Source organism: Micromys minutus (assembly GCF_963924665.1).
Source record: "Micromys minutus genome assembly, chromosome: 1".
NCBI lineage: Eukaryota > Metazoa > Chordata > Mammalia > Rodentia > Muridae > Micromys > Micromys minutus.
Window position 1 is genome coordinate 71377252 of NC_137969.1, and position 20502 is coordinate 71397753.

Here is a 20502-nt window from a genome sequence, read left to right on the forward strand (position 1 = left end):
GAGGATTGTGCTTCCCATCCTAAGCTAGGTCCTCCCACATCAATCATCAGTAAAAAATAATACAACAGAGTGTTGCCCACAGGCCAGTCTTTTGGGAATATTTTCTCAAGTGAAGATCCCTCTTCCACAATTACTATAGCTTGTATTGACTTGACAATCAATCTGGCAAACCTAGATTCACAAGAGAAACAGGTCTTGATTCAGGATTTGTGTGTGTGTGTGTGTGTGTGTGTGTGTGTGTGTGTGTTTGCATATACATGCGTCCCCATGGGGAATGGTTTTGATTGTTAATTCATGTGTGAAGAACCAGCCCACTGTGGGCAGCATCATGCTCTAGGCATGGGATGCTGATTTCTATAAGAGTAGAAATAATCTGCTCTTGACTGTGGTTGTGATGTACCAATTGAGTCAAACTCCTGCCACTGTGGCTTCTTAAAGTAGTGGGAGTCACTGGCGTTACAAGTCAGATATAATCCTTCTCCCCTCAGTTGCTCTTGGTCATGGTATTTTACTGCAGGAACATAAAAGAAAGTAGAGCACCTATAAGAAATATACTGTTCAGTACAGTGGAAGTCAGAAAACACTGAATTAAGAATATGTTAAGTGCCTGTCAATGATAAAGCGTAGAAAGAACTTTTTAAAACATCTTGATTATGAAAAATCAAGGAGGAAAAAGTCCTAGGTAACTTTGTAGAGGAGCTGAGATATAGGTGAGGAGAGCATGTGTCCTGGATCAAGGATGGGAAGTCTGGATCAAGGAGAGTGGAGACAGAAGAAAAGAAGATGTGAGGGCATTTGGGTGGGTGGTGGAGAAGAGCTGCTTCAGTGAAGGGTGCGGATGGAAACTTTCAGTCACTTGGCAAAGGCAAAAAGAATTGTGATGTGATGGATTGGAATTTAATGATAAGGTGAAGCAGAAATCTATTTTAAGAAGAAGAAACGGTAATATCCTCACAAAGGGAGGAGGACTGCTCCTCGGGGAGGGATGGAGATTGGCAGTCTGTAAAATATGTAAAACTTCGGAGTGTTACTATTTTTAGGCATGTGATTACACACAACTCTGAACTGGGATATATAGGTAGGATCGTGTCATTATGAGAGCCGGTAGAAGCACTAATCACTAGTCACTCTCTTGCTTTATAAAGCCAAAGGAAAACACCTTCAGTACCCTTCAGACTCAGAAATGTATGTCTCCCTGTGGAATCCGGAATGAGTGAGCTCCATAGCATCCTGTCTTAATTAGGAGTTTATTACTAAGAAAAAAGCATGACCAGAGCAACTCTTACAAAAGAAAACAATTAACTGGCTCTGGCTTACAGTTTCAGAGATTTAGTCCATCATCATCATGGTGGGAAACATGGCAGTGTACAGGCAGACATGGTGCTGGAGAAGGAGCTGAGAGTCCTTCCTCTTGATCTACTGGTAGCCAGGAGAGACTGTGCACCACACTGGGCATAGCTGAAGCATGAGAGACCTCAGAGCTTACCCCCGCTGACATACTTTCTCCAGCAAGGCTTTGCCTACTCTAACAAGGTCACACCTTCTAATAGTGCCACTCCCTATGGACCAAGCATCCAAATACATGAGTCTGTGGGGGCTAATACCTATTTAAACCACCACCCATCCTTTCTGCATTAGCCAAATTTCAGTCACAATAGCAAATACTCAACCCATGTTACTTAAACAGTAAGATGAGGTTTATTTCAGCTCACAGTTCAGAAGGCTTCATTTGTTTGAACCTCTAGTGGAGGTTGCTTATGACTGAGGCACACACTGGAGTCACTGGTCACATCTTGAGCCAGGGAGCAGAAAGAGAATATGGGTGTGGATTCTGTAGTCCTTTTTGGGGATCATTGCCAATGAATGACCTAAGGAGCCTCTTTTAGGACCCCATTTCTCCAAGGTTTCATCACCAACCAGTAGCATCATACTAAGGACCATGCCTTTATATATGAACTATTAAGGACACTGTCAAACCATAGCACCTTTTCCCAAACCACAGTTTCCCAACTGAAACCCTGACATTCAATCTCTTCTCTCAATTCCTGATGTGCTCTAGATAGAACCCAAGTTACAAAGGTTCATAAAAGGTCATGGAAGGAGGTGTAGACCTGTAGCTTGAGCCAGCCTTTGCTTATGACATCTGCTAAGTGACAGTGTGGTTATCTGCAGCTTCCTGAACTGCTTCTAGAAGGATGAACACTTTCTCATCCTTCATCTTTTACCTTTGATCATCTGGCTTCTTATGGGGCTCCTGCTATAAACTGGAAAAAGCCCTATCTGGAGCACGAAGGCAGCCCAGTCTAGGGTTTTCTCCCTAACTCGCCTATGGCGTTTCTGGACAGCTCATTTGACAAAGATAATTGTCCTGTCACTCCAACCATGAGTAATGCTTCATGAAGAGTTGATGTTTTTATTTCTTCCAGCTTTGAGACCTTTCCTTTACAGTGTCTCATACATATGCATGAGCACGAATAACTCACCCAATTTTCTGCATGGAGAACATTATGAAAAGAACTGACAAGAAGTGGGGGCGGGCATTCATCCTGTCTGGCGTCTGTTACCTCCCAGGGCTGTGCTGTGATCTCCGTTCACTCTGGGAGAAATCCCTTTCACTAATGCCCTAACCTCTTTCACCTTCTTCTGCTTGTCACTGCTCCACCCTCATTTCCTGTGGGAGACCCCTTCCCTGAGATTCTGCAGCCTTCGTCTTCTGCCTTAGAGCTTCCGCATACCACTGCCTGTCTGTCCTGGACGCTCCTTACTTTTGTGTTCAGCTTCAGCTGCTGTTTGTTCTTCTTTGCTCAGTCTCTATGGGCTCTCTGCCTCTCTTCACATATGTTCAGCTGTCCTCTGCCCTGAAATAACCGCCCTTTAGTCCCAATGATCTCATGCAAGAGTATGTCCTCCGCCAACCTCTCTCCTTCCTTCCTTCCCAAAGTCATAGTCCCATCTTCATCAGAACCTTGCTGTCTTACAGTTAGTTCTTCAAGTTCTGGCTTTGACATACTTCATAAAAACAGCTCCTTTTGTGCTCATTGTATATTTTCTTCATGTGTCAAAATACACAGGCATTTCTCCCAGGTTTTTCTGCATCGTTTCAGCTACATCCCTACCACACACTTCCTTTGTTTATCTTTTCATTCTATTTATTTTATCTCTCCTCCCTTTGTTCTCATCACTATAGAGTTATGGGCAGTCTTTAGCTTCAGGGGCAAGTTCTGTATTAAGTCTTTATTCCTCTTCGTAGGGCAGAAAAGGTCCCCAGTATTTCATTGGTCCATAGTGAATCTCAGTAAACACCTAGAATGGACACAGAGTTTCCAGCAAGTATTGATGACTTATAAATCATTTATGGCAGCCTCATGCTCTTAGAAATGTGTCTGACTTTTCTTTTCCTTCTTAATCCTTTGCCTTCATTCCCTCCTTTCCAATGTCAGTATATGCTACTCTATAGAAATCAATAGGAATATTAATACTAAAAAACCTTCCCTATCCAAGGCTTTCACTCTGGCTTCTACTCCTATGATGGAACAGATGTTTAGGGAAATACGATGCAAACCCTAAGTTCTTTTTGTATTAATTTATCAGGGTGTATGTGCACATGATGTGTATGTATGAGGATGGGACACATGTGGAAATCGGGGCACAATTTTGTAGAGTTGGTTCTCTTTGCTTTGATGTGGGTTCCTGGGATCAAACTCAGGTCACTGGGCCTTTTACCGTAAGTGCTGTGCTGGTTGGATTTTGTCAACTTGACACAAACCTAGGCATATTTTTGGAGAAGGAATCACAGTTGTGAAATTGCCTTTATCAGATTGGCCTCTAGAAAAGTTTATGGGGTATTTTCTTGATTAATGGTTGATGTGCCAAAGCCAAGCTCCTAGTGGGCAGTACCAGCCTTGGGCAGGTTGTTCTAGATTGTATAAAAAAGAAGGCTGAGCAAACCAATGAGGCAAGCCGTCAGCAGCATTTCTCCACAGCCCATTTCAGTTCTTTCCTCAAGCTCTTGCCTTGACTTCCCTCCATGGTGGACCCGAACATAGCTTGTGAGCTAGAGTAAACCCTGTCTTCCTCAAGTTACTTTTGGTCATGATGCTTTGTCACAGTAGTAGGACGTGAACTAAAACTCTTGCTGAGCCATTTGGCCAGTCTTCAAACAACTTTTTTTTAATTGACCAGGCAATCTATGCTCAAATAAAGTAATAGTTTTCTAAGGGAGAAACTACCAGTATTTGCTCTGTCATCAATAACTTATGGTCTATCCATCTTATTTCCCTGTATTTGCAAGTATATAAATACTCTGTATTTTTTAAAGTTCAGTATAATTTTGCACTGCAGTTTATCCCATGGTGGGTTTGGCTCTGAATGTGCCAAAGTGATAGTAGCATTGTAGGGAATTGAACCTGTCTTGGTGCGCACTGTAAGTGAATAGACTCTCAGGTCAACTAGATGGACACAGGAACGACTGCCTAGTAATCTGAATATAGTAGGAAATATCGGTGTCTGGCCAGTACAGGTGAGAGCAGCAGAAACACATAAACCTGTGAGCTGTTCTAGTCATGGACAGACCAGTGACATCTAAGTATAGAGGGTAAATAAAGGAGGGTGAGGGGTTCCAGTGTCCTCCACTTGGAATTTAACAGCTGTCCTTTCTGTCTCTTGTGGCATTTCACTTGGTTGAAAATTCAGTCCTGGTCAAAGGATAGAACTTTGTGTCATGACCTTAGCGTAAGTGCTATAAAGGCAGGGACAATACCTGTTTTGTCAACTGCTGTATCTCTAGTACCTGGGAAGATCCTGAATTTATAATAGGTATTCAGTATTACCAAATGACAAAGGTAGGGTGGGCTAGATCTTTTCCTTTGCTGTGCTAAAACATTATGTCAGGGCTGAGGACCTGGCTCAGATGTGGCTAACATGCAACTTTCTGTGTTTTTCAGGGGGTAAGAGCACTTACTGTACTTGTAGAGAATCTGAGTTCATTTCTCAGTATCCCCATGGTGGGTCACAGCCATCTGGGAGATCCAGTGCCTCCTTCTGACCTCTGCAAGTACCAGGCATACATCACACACACACACACACACACACAAACACACACACACACACACACACACACACACACACACAGTTGGATCCGTAGCACCATTGAAATAAGTGAATTCATAAATAAAAACCTTAAATTGCTCGGATCAAAAAGGCCATTAAGCTCTTGGTGGATGTCTTAGTCAGTGTTGTTACTGTGAAGAGACACCATAACCAAGACACCTTATAAAAGGAAGCATGCCCTCAGGGGGCTGACTTACAGTTTCAGAGGTTTAGTCCATCGTTATCATGGCAGAAAGCATGGTGACAGGCATGGCACTGGGGCAGTAGCCGAGAGCTTACATCCTGATCCACAGGTGGCAGACAGAGGGAGTGTGAGACTGGGACTAGGGTGGGATTTTGAAACCTCAAAGTCCATTCCTAGAGACACACCTCCTAATTCTTCCTTAACAGTTCTACCAACTAGGGGCTAAATACTCAAATATATGAGCCATGAGAACCAGTCTCATTCAAATCACCACAGTGGCTTTGTTCTTTAATTCAATTTGATTGCCGGAAGCGTAGCCCAAGAGTGGTACAAAACCCTCTGCCGAGTGAGTAGACAGGCAGATTGAGATTCTCTGGGCCTGGACTTAGAGGATATCTAATGATGAAAAATCCAATTAGGCCAGCTTAGGTAACATCCATAATTAACATTATCTTCCAGGGAGAGGATTACCCTGTGGAGGAAGAAGCAGGGACCTGGGGAGCCAGGCTGGACACAGTTCTACCACGATGTGCCTTTCATTACTCAATGCTTCATTCTTCTCCTTCTTAAATATGCGAAGAGAATTGACTTAGCATTTGTGAGGAGCCCTGAAGAATCTCAGATGGGAAAGTGTGTACAAAGGAAAACCCCGTAACCCCCCCCCCCTGCCAGGCAGACATTGGCCTAGGAGGCATTGAGTAGTCTTGACACTTCTCAGATATCAAGTATTTTTGCAAATCTGATTAAAGATGGGGGAAAGACTACCCTTGTATACTCTGGCCTCAGCCTTCCAAGAGCTGGGATGACAGATATGAGATACTAGTGTAAGAAAATTTGTGAACTTCTGAAGCCATTTAAGACACTTGGCATTAAAAACCAGTCCAGATGCTACTGCACTGCCCTGTTTTCTTGCCTGGTGGTAAGCTCTCTGTGGACGCTTTCTTGTGTCCTGTCACAGCTGAGAGCAAAGCCAGATTTTCACTCTGGGTTTTCTTTCTGGCCCCTCAAACTGGAAGAGTTATATATAGAATTCAAGGATGGAGGTGGAGGTGGGATGATGGGATGGGAGGAAGGAATGATGAGGTGGGATGGGAAGGATGGATGGAATGATGGGATGGGAGGATGGAATGATGAGGTGGGATGGGAAGGATGGATGGGATGGGGTGGGATGGGATGATGGGATGATGAGGTGGAATGGGAAGGATGGATAGGATGGGGTGGGATGGGAGGATGGGATGATGAGATGGCATAATTGGATGGGATGAATAAGAGTTGGCCTGTCTGCAAGGCGTATGTCCTTTATCAAGTTACTTTGAGATTTTTCCAAGTTGCTGGCAGCAGTCAAGATCAAACTATGATTAATTAAGTATTCTCGGTGTTTGGTTTAACATTTCTGCCTGTCAGATTCTTACTCATCTTTCAAGATTTATTTTAAATATCAACACCCAATGGGAATTCCCGATTTTATCCCTATCTTCAGAATAAAAATTTGTTACCCTTTCCTTTGCTTTGTGGGTTTTTGTTTTTTGTTTTTGACAGGGTCTTGCTATATAGTATTAGCTGGCTTATTACTTGCTATATATCTCAGGATGGCTTGAAACTCTGCAGCAATCCTCCTGCCTTAGGCTCCAGAGTGCTGACATTATTAAGCTTGCACCCCCATCCTTTGATTTTTTTTCCTTTGGCCCATATTTCTGTATATCCCTTAAGATAATCAGTAATAGTTGTTTATCTGTCCAATACATTTTAGTAGGGACTATATTTGAGGACCAGCAGGATAGCTCAGTGAGTAAGAACACTTGCTGTATAAACCTGAGTTCAATCCCCAGAACCCAGGTAAGAGTGACAAGAGAGAGATAACTTAGAAAATTGTCATTTGACGTCTACACATGCACTATGACCGGCACATACCCTTCCTCTATTTCTTCCTCCCTCTTTCTCCCCCCCCCCACTCACAGCCCCAGTGATAAATAAAAATGTAGGGAAATAGAACCTCAATTACTAATCACCAGGACTCTCTGACCTCCATTTTACACATAGTTGCACTCAATACATATTTTTTCAATTTAATTGATTTCTTCTTGAATCTTTACAAAATTCCCTGGGAGCAGAAACGATCTTTCTACGAACAGAGGGCTCAGATTGAATAAACAAATGAACTGGCCAGTCAACCTATACAACCATTCCCTGAATGTCAGATGTCTCCCCTGTGTGAAAGTATTTGGGAAGAGAAACAAGCATTAATGTCCGACCATGAGAATGTCTGTTAGTGTGTCCCAACATAAAGCAAGCTGCTGGCTCACTATATTTCAAAGAGTATGAAGAAACATGAGTCCGATGGTTGTGTTCACTGTCTCTCAGAGAACCCAGCACCTCTAACCACCGTGGGATTAACCACCAGGCTGGCTGCCTTTGAAAATGTCCACCCTTCTTCCTGCAGCTGGCAGAGGAGGCCTAGCTAAGGCCTGTGAGTTCACACTTACCATTTTGCTTAATTAGGTATTATCTTGACCTCTGATTTCACTTCCTGTTCCATTTGTTATCGTTTTAGTGATCATTTCATAACATTCAAGGAGTAGGTGAGATGATGACATCATGAAAACCAGTAGGCACTCATAAAATATTTTCTTTTGGAGGGGATAAGTAGAAACCACCCCAGAAATGACAGCTCCCAATAGTTAATGATGTGTACACAGGTTCATTGTCTATGGTTAGCACATCATTAACCTCTGAAGATGGGAGAAGAGACAGGTAGGTTTCCTCCTATACTTGTTGCCTCCATCCAGGTAGTGAGACAATGGTTTGATCAGCCTGCTGTCATACCCAAACCTTGGTGTGTGCGCATGTGTGAGTGTGTACATGTGTAAGAAGTTTATTAGGAAAAGAGCTAAGCCTAAAATTTCCCAATTGCTTTTGTTCACTGAAGGGAAAACAAAGCCCTAAGGAAATAATTAAGCCTGTCAGATGCCTCGGTCGATGAAGAAGGATTTGACAACCTAAATGTAAAAGAGAAACTCCAAATGCTAAGAAGCCAGGTCCCATGAGAGTCTTTGGTGCCTGGCCTCCTGGTGTATCCTGCCCCCCGTGTTTACATAAGCCCCATTCCTCAAGATTCCAGTGGCAGGAGAAACCAACCTGCATCTCTTCTCTAAGACAGCAGCAAACTGTTTCTTATTCTGGGTGCTTTCCTTCAGACCCAGGTCATATTTCTGCTAGTTGTCCTTACCTTCAGAAAAGTCATCTCAGTATGGAACAGGTAAAATGCAGACCGGGCAATTAAGTCATCTGTGGCTTTGATGAGTACAAGATCCTTAAACCCATGCTGACCTCCAGCTTCAGCCAACCCCACACAGATTTCTATGTCAAACAGCTCCACCTCCCTGGCAGGGAAAGTTTGGCTGCTTCAAAGGCTGCCAAAGGAAGCCTGAGGAAGGGAGAAGGAGTCAAGGCAAGGGTGGGACCAGCACCCACCCTGGTAGCAGATGGTCCTCTGGAATTTGAGGTGAATCCCCCTTGGGATTCTGTCTTCTGTTGCATCTCTGAAACTTGAACCATCATCTGATCTGTAAATCCCCTGAATCCTGAGACTGTTTTCTATTGTTTCTCTCTGTCTCTGTAGCCATGTCTCTCTCCATCCCTTCTCTCTCCTTCCCTCCCTCTCTCCCTCTATCCCTTCTCCCTCCCCTGTCTTCCTCTACCCCCACCTTGCCATCTCTCTTTCTTCCTGTGTCAGTGTGTCTGTATTTGCACTAAGCATCTTTTATTTGCATTTTTGGGACTGAACTTAGGTTCAAGCACTTTACCTACTAAGCTATTGTCCAAACTGACTCACTCACTTCTCTCTCCTTCCCTCCTCTCTCTCTCTCTTTCCTTCTCTTCCTTCCTTCCTTCCTTTCTTCCTTCCTTCCTTCCTTCCTTCCTTCCTTCCTTCCTTTCTGTTAACACTTATAAAAGAAAGATGTTCCTCAACCTGTCTTTCCCTGTTGCTGCTAAGCATCTTAACTAATTGCATTTGCTGTCTTTCTAAACCTCTGTTGAGCCCCCCCCCCCTTCTAACTGGCCCTCCTAAGTTTCTGCACTGAGACCATACTTGGCTAATGTCTTCCGGTGATGTTGACACTAAGTCTCTTTCCATCCACACCCACTGTGATCTCTGAACAACATTTGATGTGGCCCTTCAGTCCTCCTGTACATTGCCTGAATCTGTTGCTCTTGTGATGCTCCTTGTCTGGTTCCTTCCCTGCTCTCCTAGTCTTTCCTCTGCTGACTCCTCTTCTACTCTCTCTACATATAAATAGAGATTGTTAGCAGGGTTCTCTTAGCAATCTCTGTTAGGATTTTAATGGGAGAAGAGGATCAATGTAGCCTTTCCATCTGGCAAGCCCCAGGTCCTGACTCCCACTGGGTGCCTACACATTCCATGTTGCAGCAGTCTCTTTATTAGCAAGCCTTTTGTTACTATTCTCCTCCAAGCCATTTATCATACTGACTTAAGCTACCACATTAACCTGCTCAGAACCCCACCAGCACCCTCCTCCGTTCCTGAGGTAAGCTCTGGGTTATCAACTGGCTTCACCACTGTCATTCTTAACAGTTTTCTTGTCCAGATCCTACCAGTCCTTGGTAGGTCCTGGTGCTTTGTGCCCACGAGTGGAGTGCATCTCATGACTGTGCCTGTCCACATTCAGTGTCGACCATAAGGATAGTTCCCTTCTGTTTCTGAGATTGACAGCTTTTCATGGTCACCACCACACCCATTCTCCGGCTCTTCCCACCATGTTCCCTGCGTAGAGAGATTACCTTTTATGAATCTATCATGGACTTTCCACTGTGGGGTACATGGTTCTCTCTGGATTCTGAAAATTCCCATTATCCCTAGATCTTAAGGTGCTGAGGATGCCCAGGAAACCTGCTCTGTCCTCGGGGATTCCCCTAAACTCTGCCCTGTTCTTTATCAGTAGTTTCTCGGGCTTTTCAAGTAATGCTTTTGCTTTCAGGACCCTGACTGAGGTGCCCACAATGTAGTGTGACTTATTTTGTGATCCTGGCCCTTGAAGGATTCCCCAGTTGCTAGTTAACTGGCCCTTTGGGAATGCTTGACCTCATGACCTCCAGTGTAGGTTGCGTCTTGGATTTTTAGGAACAGGAGAGGATATAAAAAGCCAGCAGAGGATGGTGGAAGAGTAGGGTCAGAGAGCCAGGCTGGGGATGCTTGGTGCAGAAGAAAGACCCAGTGGGGACAGTTGGGGGAACCCATGAAGAACCCACAAAGTACAGAATAAGAAGGAGGAGAAAGAGGGGTAGGATGAGGAGAAGAAGAAGGAGAAGAAGAAAGCTACACACACCCATAGTCTTCATCCTATAATCTTATTCTTTGAATAAGATAATGGGTCTCTTCTCCCATTTTGCAATTGAAACAACCAAGTCTCGGAGTGTTCCTTAGCTTTAAGTGGAAGATCTGCTGTGTTGTATGTGGCAGTTGTTTGATCTTCTATTTCTCTACAACATGGTAGTTTCAGTGTACATATGGAGAGCCAAGCAGAGAAGGTAGACACCTTTGTGTATGATTTTCACCGGGAACACCTATCACATGCCTCTCTCTGTGGGGTACTTGAAGGACCGTGCCCACTGTCTTACAAACAAGAGGGAAAACTGTCCATGGAGAATAAAGAGGAGTCTGCAACTTAATAGGCAAGGGTCCTCAACACAAGCCAGTCAGAGTAGGGCTACTGGTTTCTCTCTGCTTTCTGGTTCTGGCTGTAAATCCTGTTTCTGAAAAAGAGTCTTCAGGAAGTGTGAGCACCCTGAGATATATAGAAAAAGCAAAGATTACCCTGGGAAAATATGAGCAAGCTCAGTGTATAAACAGTTTTGACTTTTGTCTCTGACAAAATAGTTGAGAAAAATAACTATGGTCAAGCTTTCTGTTCAGGGTCTGATGGCTCCATTGTTTTTAGGACTGTGGCAAGCAGGAAGATACAGAAGGGAATAGTGAGAGGCTTCTCCTTTTGTGGCAGCCAGGATGCAAGAAAAGGAGGCACAGGGACAGAGGGGGGATGGAGGAAAGAAGGAAGAGGAAGGGACTGGGGACAAGGTTACCTTCCAGGGCATGTCCCCAGTGATTTGCTTCTTCCAAGTCCAACCTCTACATTTCTGTCATCTCCCTGCAAGTTCATTGATTTATGGATTATATAACATTACATAAATATAATAATACTTAGCGATGATGAATGGGTGATTCCTGACAAGGTTCAGGATCTCATGATCAAGTCACCTCTGGATTCTGCTTCATGACCAGGCCTCCAACACCAGCCTTTGGGAGTTGCTGCATATGCACACACTAACACTGCCTTAGAGGAAAGAGAATTGGTTGGTTGTATAAGTGGATTTGGGTCCTGACAGCCAACAGCAGGTGAAGTTATATTTAAGACACTCTAAGTGTTGGAAAAGAGCAGAGGCTTTGAAGTAGATGAAAAGGATTTTTGTATGGTGTTTTTTTAAGTAAAGGATCCTGGCTTTTTCTTCTTCTTTTTTCTTTTTGCGGGCTTGTCAAGTGCAGAACAAGAAGAAATTAACTTGTTACACACTTGGCATTTAGGAAGGGCTGTGGGATACTTTGTGGTTGACTCAAAAAAAGCAGGGGAGATTTTAGTGGGACATAAGAAAGAACTTGCTAACAACTGTGAAATTAAAACATAAATTAGCTGCAGAGATAGGCCACGGGGGCGCCTTAACTAGACATTCAAAAGGTAAGTGTGCATTTGTCTGTTCTCGGTACACCTTAAAAACTCAGTAGAGGGTTTTATTTCTTTCTCCCAGTGCACAGTAGATATTTTGCAACAGGAACAGAGGTATTTATATATTTGTTCCTTGAGGGGACCCTATAAGCTATGCCTGTGTTTGTATTTCTTTCTCTGCCTTCAGTTAAGGCAGTTAAAGAAAATGACTCTGACAGTCCAAGTTTCTTCTAGCTCTGGGATCCCAGCCTTCCTTCGACAGGGCACCGTGGCATTTATTCCATTCACAGTGATAAGCAGATAGTGAACAATGTCACAGTACCTACATATCATATGAAAGCTCTATGAGGAACTTGTAGGCATCGTTGCTGGGGTTTATACCCTTCTCTCGCCCCAACCACCATGCATACTTCATGCCAAATAGCAGCCCTGAGAAATCAAAATCTGAGGAAATCCTGCTTCTGTTTTGAGCGCAGGGGATGAAAAAGATGGAAATTAAAGTAATTGCTAATAAAAGAAAAGCAGCCAAAATGATAATGAGCACCGAGAGTCCAGGAGAAGGAAAAAGATAAGCAGACCAAACCAGTGATAAGAGAGAAAATGATCAGTGTAGAGGAAGGCCATTGTTATCCTAAGATTAGACTAGCAATTAATAAATGGCATGGGAGAAAGTGTGAGACAAGCCGGGGCAGGCATCTGATAGTGTACTGACGCTGTAATGCTGTGTGGGAAGAGAAAAAGACACCTCGTATCCAAGCAGCAGTGTCTGAGGGTGGGAGTGAGGGCTGTGTTCCTTCCTGAAGATTCTCTGTGCATTCTGTTGGCAAAGCATAGAGGACACTGGCCTCCCTCCGACCCAGCACCTGTTCTGACTCTTCCCAGGGTCCTCCAAGGATAGCACATCCACTTGTTGCCTGGGTCACCAAACAGCTTTGAGGTGTCTGGGGAGTCCTTGTTCCTGAGTGCAGAGTCACGCTGTAAGGATTCCCCTCTTCACAGTTGAGCATCACCCTCATGGTCTGGAGCTGTTTTCTGGTTTGCAGTTTTTCACTTCCTAGTTAGTGTCCTAGAGATTTCCCTTAAGAAGATGACTTGATTATGTCTCTACCAACTGTAGGTCATGTCACCTCTTATCTGTTTTCCTGGGCTTTCATTTTCCTCTGTCCTGTGGGACACCTTTCTGAGTTAGGAGTGCCAATGTCTACAAAACCTTAAGACATAAGTGTAGATTGTCTGTAAGCAGGTGAGGGTAGGTGAAAGATAAGGCTAAACAAAATAGAACAGGATTTCATCCTGACCAGTCACCACACCATTCACAGACTGATACAATCTATATAGATATCTTGATTATACTGAAATTTTGTTCTGAGATTTACATATCACAGAATGTACAGATTTGGTGAGTTTCTTTGGCAGACATGCTAAACTGACATGCTTGAACTCCTGATCTCCGGGACTTTCAGCCAGATCCAGTCAGGACAGACATCAGAGACTACAACAATCATTGGTGTGACCTTAAGGCCAAATGACTCCTCCATACCCCCCTCAAAGATATCTTAACACCAATATACAGCTAGAAGTCACATTGAAAAGTCATCACCCAGTTTCCTGGGCTTTGGGGAGCTGGAGGTGGTTATTCTAAGGTTGTCTTTCTGGGGAATTTAGAAATGGTCACAATTTAACAGAGACGAATTAGCTAGAATTGATTGTACAGCCATAATCTCATTCCTAACAGTTCCCCTTTCATGGATTCAAAGAAGAAACGAAGCATCTACCTCCAGGTGAGGTTATACATTGTGACAATGTAGCCACAGGTCAGACATTGCCCATTTCTTCTACAGACCTGTAGTGTTCATAACAGGACACAAGTTACAGGATAGGACAGCTTAGTTCTGCTGAGACAGAATAAGCCAGTCTGTAATAATTCCTGTTTCACGAGGTCTGTCAGATGCTCCTGGGCCAAAAGGCTAAAGACTGATGCTCTGTGTTGCTAATGGGACTGTATAGGTAAGCAGCTGTCTCTACAACCTGTTTCAGTTCTACAAGCTGTGTTAGGCTTCCTTTATTTTCAGATAATATTAGTCACTCTTGGATTTCTGACAGAGTTGAAGAGTAATTGTAGTCTCATAGCCTATCCAGGCTGTTTAACATTGAAAAAGTTGTTTAATTGGATAGCTTTTAGATAGTATACAAGCTAACCAGGATATAACATGTAGATTTTAAGTTAGGATAGATAACAGAGTGCTCTATTTAATTGACAAAAATGATAGACTAGATGTTAGGTGTATTGTATACTTTATAATTAAAAATGGCAATAGTTATGCTCAATTGCCTTTTTATTGGAAAATAAAAATGGGGAAATATAGACTTCTTTCTATAAGCCGGTGAAAGACAAGTCTAGAGCCTGAGATTGGACAGCAGGAAGGGAGGGTGGACTAAGAGTTCTTGAGAGGTGGGAGAGACAGGAGAGAGAGGAGACGGAATGAAGAAGGGGGAAGAGATGGACGACCCAGATCCGTGTGGCTTTAAGTAGCCAAAGGTAGCTATGAATATCTTATAAGGAATGAATTATTACAGGACAATTTGTCTTACCCAGGTGGGCAGTTTATATTAATATCAATTGACTCTGAGTTTATTGTGTGGACATAATGTGGAGTGAGAATTTACTGATATAAATCTGATTGATAAATTATAAGTCTTGGGAGTTTTGATTTTTACCTGGTAACTGGAATTGTGACTGTTACCACAGGGGGTAGATGGCTGGGAATGTGAGCAGAGTCTAAAATAAGGGAGCCATGAGATAGGTGGTGGTTACATGATGCTAGCTGTGGAGGCAGGGGGACCGCTGAAGCCAGAGTAGCCTGGGCTGGCATAACACGGTTCCATTTTCCCATTATTTAAGTCAACAGAAAAGTCTCTGTCCTACTGTGATCTCAATGTGATTTGTTATTGACTCATCCCACCCAAACTCTAGCAGAAGTTTGGTCCCTAAAATACTGTATTAATGGTATTGAGTGAAAACTGACAATAATATTTAGGAGTGGGACTTTAGAAAGTGATCAGATCTGATCAGATCAGATGATGAGAGTAGAAATTCTTAGCATAATGTTTATAAGCTGCTTCATAATGAGAGGGAGAGAGACCAGATGATATACAGAGGTAGACATCCTTTTGATTATGGTCATACAGCCAGAGAGGAGCCTTACCAGATCATATGCTACGCTGTTTAGATTTCCAACCTCTAGATTATGAGCTATATAAAGAAATCTGTTTTTCTTATAGACTGTGTTGCCATAGGGATCTCATTATATTAATAAAAAACAGACTAATACAATTCCATATTCAAGCTACCTTGTCCTATCTCTAAATATAGTGATATTGGAAAAGCAAATAATATGTTTCTTTATACTTCATTTGATATTTCTAGGCTTACTTCCACAGTTTTAAAATATATATGCAACACAGCCTACGGACACTTGTCATTGTCTAATATGGGCATTATTGCCACACTAAACAATGTTTTTACTATTATTATCTCAGAGATTAAGAACAAAGACCGAGAGAAGGAACTGAGTTTACTTAATGGCCCTTGACAGATCCAGACTGGCCTCAGGGTCTGTGTTTATCCAGGGTTGGGATAACTAGATGCGACCTGGGTGAGGGTAAGGGTTAGACTAGGAAGAGGGTAGAGGCTTCTCTGTGAGTCTGGGATGGAGGAGCCTAAACACAGACCTGGAAGGCAGCTCAAGATTTCCTACATTCTGTGTAGCCATGGAGTTCTAAACTCAGCAGAATCAATGGAGATGAGAGGCATTGGAGGAAGGAGGCTAACCCGCTGAGGAATTCACTCTTGTGATTCATCAGACTGAGAATTCCCAAGATCTGCACTTGGGAAGCTAGAGACCCAGGAAAGTTGGTGTCTAGTTCCAGCCTGAGTCTGAAGGCCTGAGAAATGCTGAAACTATAACTTTCAGCCCAAAAGCTGATGTGTTAGTCCAAATCCAGCTACCAGAAAAGACTGGCGTTGAACTAATGTTCAGGCAGGAGGAAGACCCTTGACATCAGCCTCTGCATTCTTCTACTTGGGCCTTCGCTTGAGGTCCACACTCAGTGTGGAGGGCAGTCTGCTTTGCCAAGTCCACTGTTTAAAGCATTATTATCACAGAGATACCTAGAACAGTGCCACTCTCATGACTCACACATAAAGCTAGGTGTGAGTGCCCATGCCACTATAGAGTTCAGAGAGAAGAATGGCTCAGTAGGAAATGGGATCATGGCTAGAGAGATGAGATCTTGAAGATTAAGGTTCAGCATAGTTGATTCAAGGCTCCTGAATATACGACTTATCAAGAAAAACCACATTGCTATGTCGATTGTCACAGAGTGTTCCCTGGAAAGTCCATATGGTGGAAGCAGGGCTTCAGAATGAGTGCAGGAAAAAAACCTTCGGTGAGGGCGAGGAGCCTGGATACTGGATTCACCAAAAAGGCTGGAGATGAAGGAATGAGCGTAAGCAAAGAAAATGGTAGTATGTAGGGAGAAACTCTCAGATCTTCCCCCCAGTCATCTCTCTTCTGCTTTGCTGTCAAGTAGAAAACTTGATGTTTACATTAGAAACACTAAAACATACATGATTTAGAAAAACGGATTATATATTATATATATAATTAAATGTATTGTTTATAAATATATATAAAGTATATGTAAATTACATAGATATTATAATAAAAGCAAGTACATAAGGCATCTCCTTTCAGTGTGCCTTCAGTCCCTTGAATCCTGAAGAGCATGATTCTAAACTAGTCATGTTGCTGTCTTTGTAACATTGGGCAGAATGTATATAAGGTTATAAGAAGACATCTGCCTTTTAAAGAAAGAACATCCAGGTCTAAGAGTGGATTTGTCATTACCTGCAGACAGAATCTGGAAGACATAGTTGAGCAGATGGCCCACGAGAGGTTGGAAGAGGAAACTGTTACGAGCTAGTCCTAGAAGACAGGATACCAGATGAGCTCGGGAAGCCTGCCTCAGAGCAAATGTACAGGAAAAGCTTTGAAGTCTTGTATTGACCACAGTGTGAGCTATAACTAAAGAAAAAACAGAGATACTCTGATGAAAATGCAGCTCATAGGCTCAGAGAATATTCATCATAAGATATTCTCTGTGATGTTAAATGGCTTTAAGAAAGTACATTTGGTTCTGTGAACTACATTTCAAGGGGTCAATGACACATGGTTATATGTTCAGAAAGGGTTAACAAGGAAGGTGATACTCCTGTTTACTGAGCAAGCAGCTCATTGTGTGTTAGCCATCGGGTTAAATGCAGTATACATATGTTGATACTTAAGATAGTGCCAGATAGAAGTTGTTACTGTGCTGTTTTGGATGCAGGAGCAAACAGTTGTATCATTTAAATGTCTTGCTTAAACCCAATAGCTAGGAAGTAGCAGACCTATGACTTGATCCTGAATCTTTCTCATCTCGGGGTTCATAATCTTTCCCCAGTTTCAGCCAACCGGAGCAATAAGAGATCTGGAGATGGGGTAGTTGAATTACTGAAGGAAGAGGAAATGTTTATCTTTACAAAGGAATTAACAAAATAAACATAAATAAACAGGTAGTTGGATCTAAGTATTGAAGTCATTGCTAACGGGGGAGAAGATTGAGGTAAGGTCCCAGAGGAGAGAACCATGATGGCCAATGTGGACATAGTCTCAGCAGCTGCTACTTGCCAGCCACTTGGTGAGTTAGTCCCCTGCATCCTTCCTCTCATCTCCTTGAATGGGGGTCAGCAGGATGACCACTTCCATTTCACAGCTACAGAGCAAGGAGCCAGAGCTGGGAGGAGATGTGGCTGAGCATGGAATCCTTGCAAAAATCCAGCCACAGTGTCTCTGCTGAAATCTAGGTCTGTCCTACCCTGGGGCCAAGGTTCATACCCATTTTCCTTCACTGAATTCTTGTGGGTAGATGTCCAGTCAACACAAGGCAACAATTCCAAATCATTGGAACCTTCCCAAAAGGGAGTAGATGCTTTCTCAGGAGCTGAATTATCTATCGCTGACAAATCTTGACTGGCAGAGATGTTGGGTTCTATGCCTGCTGACTTTATGGTTGTTGTGTTTTGTTGATGTTGATGATGTTGTTTTAATCTGAAATTCTATCTTATTCTATGACCATCATCCTCAATAGAAGCACAAGTGTGCCTGTAAATTATTAGTCCAGGAAGTGGAAGGAGGTATTTATTGGTGTTGGGTCTTGTGGGTTGTGGCTAGTTTTGTCAACTGAAGTCCATCATGAAGATAAATACCAAATGTAGTTTATCTAAGATACTATGTAGATCTCACTCATTGTAGAGCGTGTATGGATGTAAGATTCTATACAGGTTCACTGTTGTAGATAAGTGACAAATATAATTCTATGCACATAGTAAAGGGAAAGCAAGAGATCTTTGCATTCCAACAGGAAACAAAGTCTTAAAAACCTTAGAATTATTACTACTTTAGCATCCAAACCTTATTATGGTGAAGAGTAAGAAGACTGACCAAGACACTTTTTGGAAGCAGGTTCAGAACAATCTTAGTCTTAGGAATACAGATAAAGACAGAGGGAGAAAGGAGGAGGAGGCAAATTCCTGAAATACATGTCTCTTCCTTCCCCTGTTTTGACTACCCCCCTTATCCACAGTTCTTAAGTAAAAAAAAAAAAAAAAAAAAGAGGTCTTGGTATGCATTTCTGCATCTCGAAGTCTACAGCTAAACCTTTAAAGACTAGACTTAGTCATTTGCTGAGGAATGAGCTATGGTGGGAAAGCTTCCTTCTTTCTTAGTTTTGCTGGTAGAAAGTTTCCTATGCTAACCAAATAATTATTTTTGGCTACATGGAGATTGCTTACCTTTTATAGCAACACATGACACTTCTAAACTCAGATACAATTAGCAGAGTGCTTGTCAGAAAGCTAGAGTCTAAAAGGGAGCAATGGCTTCCATGCAGAGGTTGTCACCAGATGGTCTGGAAAGGATCTTTGTCTCTTAAGGTTACATTAACCTTAGCTTGCCATTGCTCCTGCATACTTTTCACATCTCTGTATCTTATTGGCATTCTGGTTCACATTCATCTTTGCTGTATTGGTTTTAAATCCAGTTCTTGGTCCTTAGGGATATTACATAATAAATTAAAAAGTTGATCAAAGGAGTTTTATGTGCAATGCATCTGAACTAACTGGTCCTGACTTCCTGCAGAGAAAATGAATAACTGGGCAGACTACATTATAGGTTCTCATTAACGACAGTGGAAATGCCTGTCTTTCTCTCACATGCCAGTCACTGTGCTGGCCCTGGGAATGCCAAGATGGGTCCTTAGTTCTTCAAAGAGCTTCTGTACAAATGTCATAGTGTGGTACATGTTATGACACAAATGAGCCACAGGGTTTGAGTAGCTCAGACTGCTGAGGGGAAGAGAAGGTTTCTCTGATGAAAGTCTTAAAGGATCCCCAGTGTGTCCCCAGGGATTAGAAAGTCTAGAAGATGTGTGAACCTGGGTGGCTCAGGACTCTGGAATAATATGCAAACAGGACAGATCCTCCAGGTGAAGGGGTTTGGGCTTTATCCTACAGACAGCAGGAAGCCTTTAAACGGTTTTAGGATAAAAATAGTGGAGTGTAACATGTTTTTAAAAAGATCACTGCTGGTGCTGTAAGGAACAGGTTGGCGGTAAGGTATGAACTAAAGAGACACATCATGGGGGAGATATTACAGCAATCCAGATGAAAACTGAGAACAAAAGCAGACTATGGAAATGAGAAAAACAAACTTAGAGACACACTGGGAAAGTGTCCTGGGGAACTTGGTCATGAGGAGTGGGTACTGGCTTCAGTGGAGAAAGGACTGAAGTCTGTTCCCTAGATTTCTACCTGGAGTGGATACTGTGCCGTCAAGGTTTTGTGGAAGAGAATGACAGGAGGAACTGATGATGAGCTCAGGTGTAAGGCTGTGAGTGTGAGAAACCTGGGAGTCTTCAGGAGGACGGATGTCTGGGGGAATAGCAGCATGAGCCTGGAGTTCAGTTAGAAGAAATTGAGGCTCAGCTGTTGGCATACTCACTGCACTGATAGGAGTACAGTCCGGTGTATGTAGAAGGCTAAGGGGATCCTATGGGCCCAGCAACCTCAGATTAGCTTGAACCACAACTTGTCAGTTTTTTTTTTCAACATAAGAATTTATTGTATAATAGTTTTAATTTTTCCATTTGCTATTTTTACATTTTATACACAAATATTTATCTGAGTAAAAAATAGAAAATAACTGTTTTATGTAAAATTACAAAAACCAAAGAAATACATAATTGTTATTATGATAGTATAAGTGTCTTTATTTAAAGAGTAAAAATATATGCAAAATTTCTTCTACAAGAGACTGAGAGTATTTTTTCCTGGGAATAAGTGAAATATTGAAATATCAACATTTTATAGCC

At 42.6% G+C, this 20502-nt stretch overlaps 1 protein-coding gene across 2 annotated transcripts in view; it reads left to right on the forward strand.

Annotated features, from left to right (window-relative positions):
* NOS1AP (nitric oxide synthase 1 adaptor protein) overlaps window positions 1–20502 on the forward strand; it is a gene marked incomplete at both ends in the record, with an annotated part of 262475 nt that overhangs the window by 211398 nt on the left and 30575 nt on the right. The window lies entirely within an intron of this gene.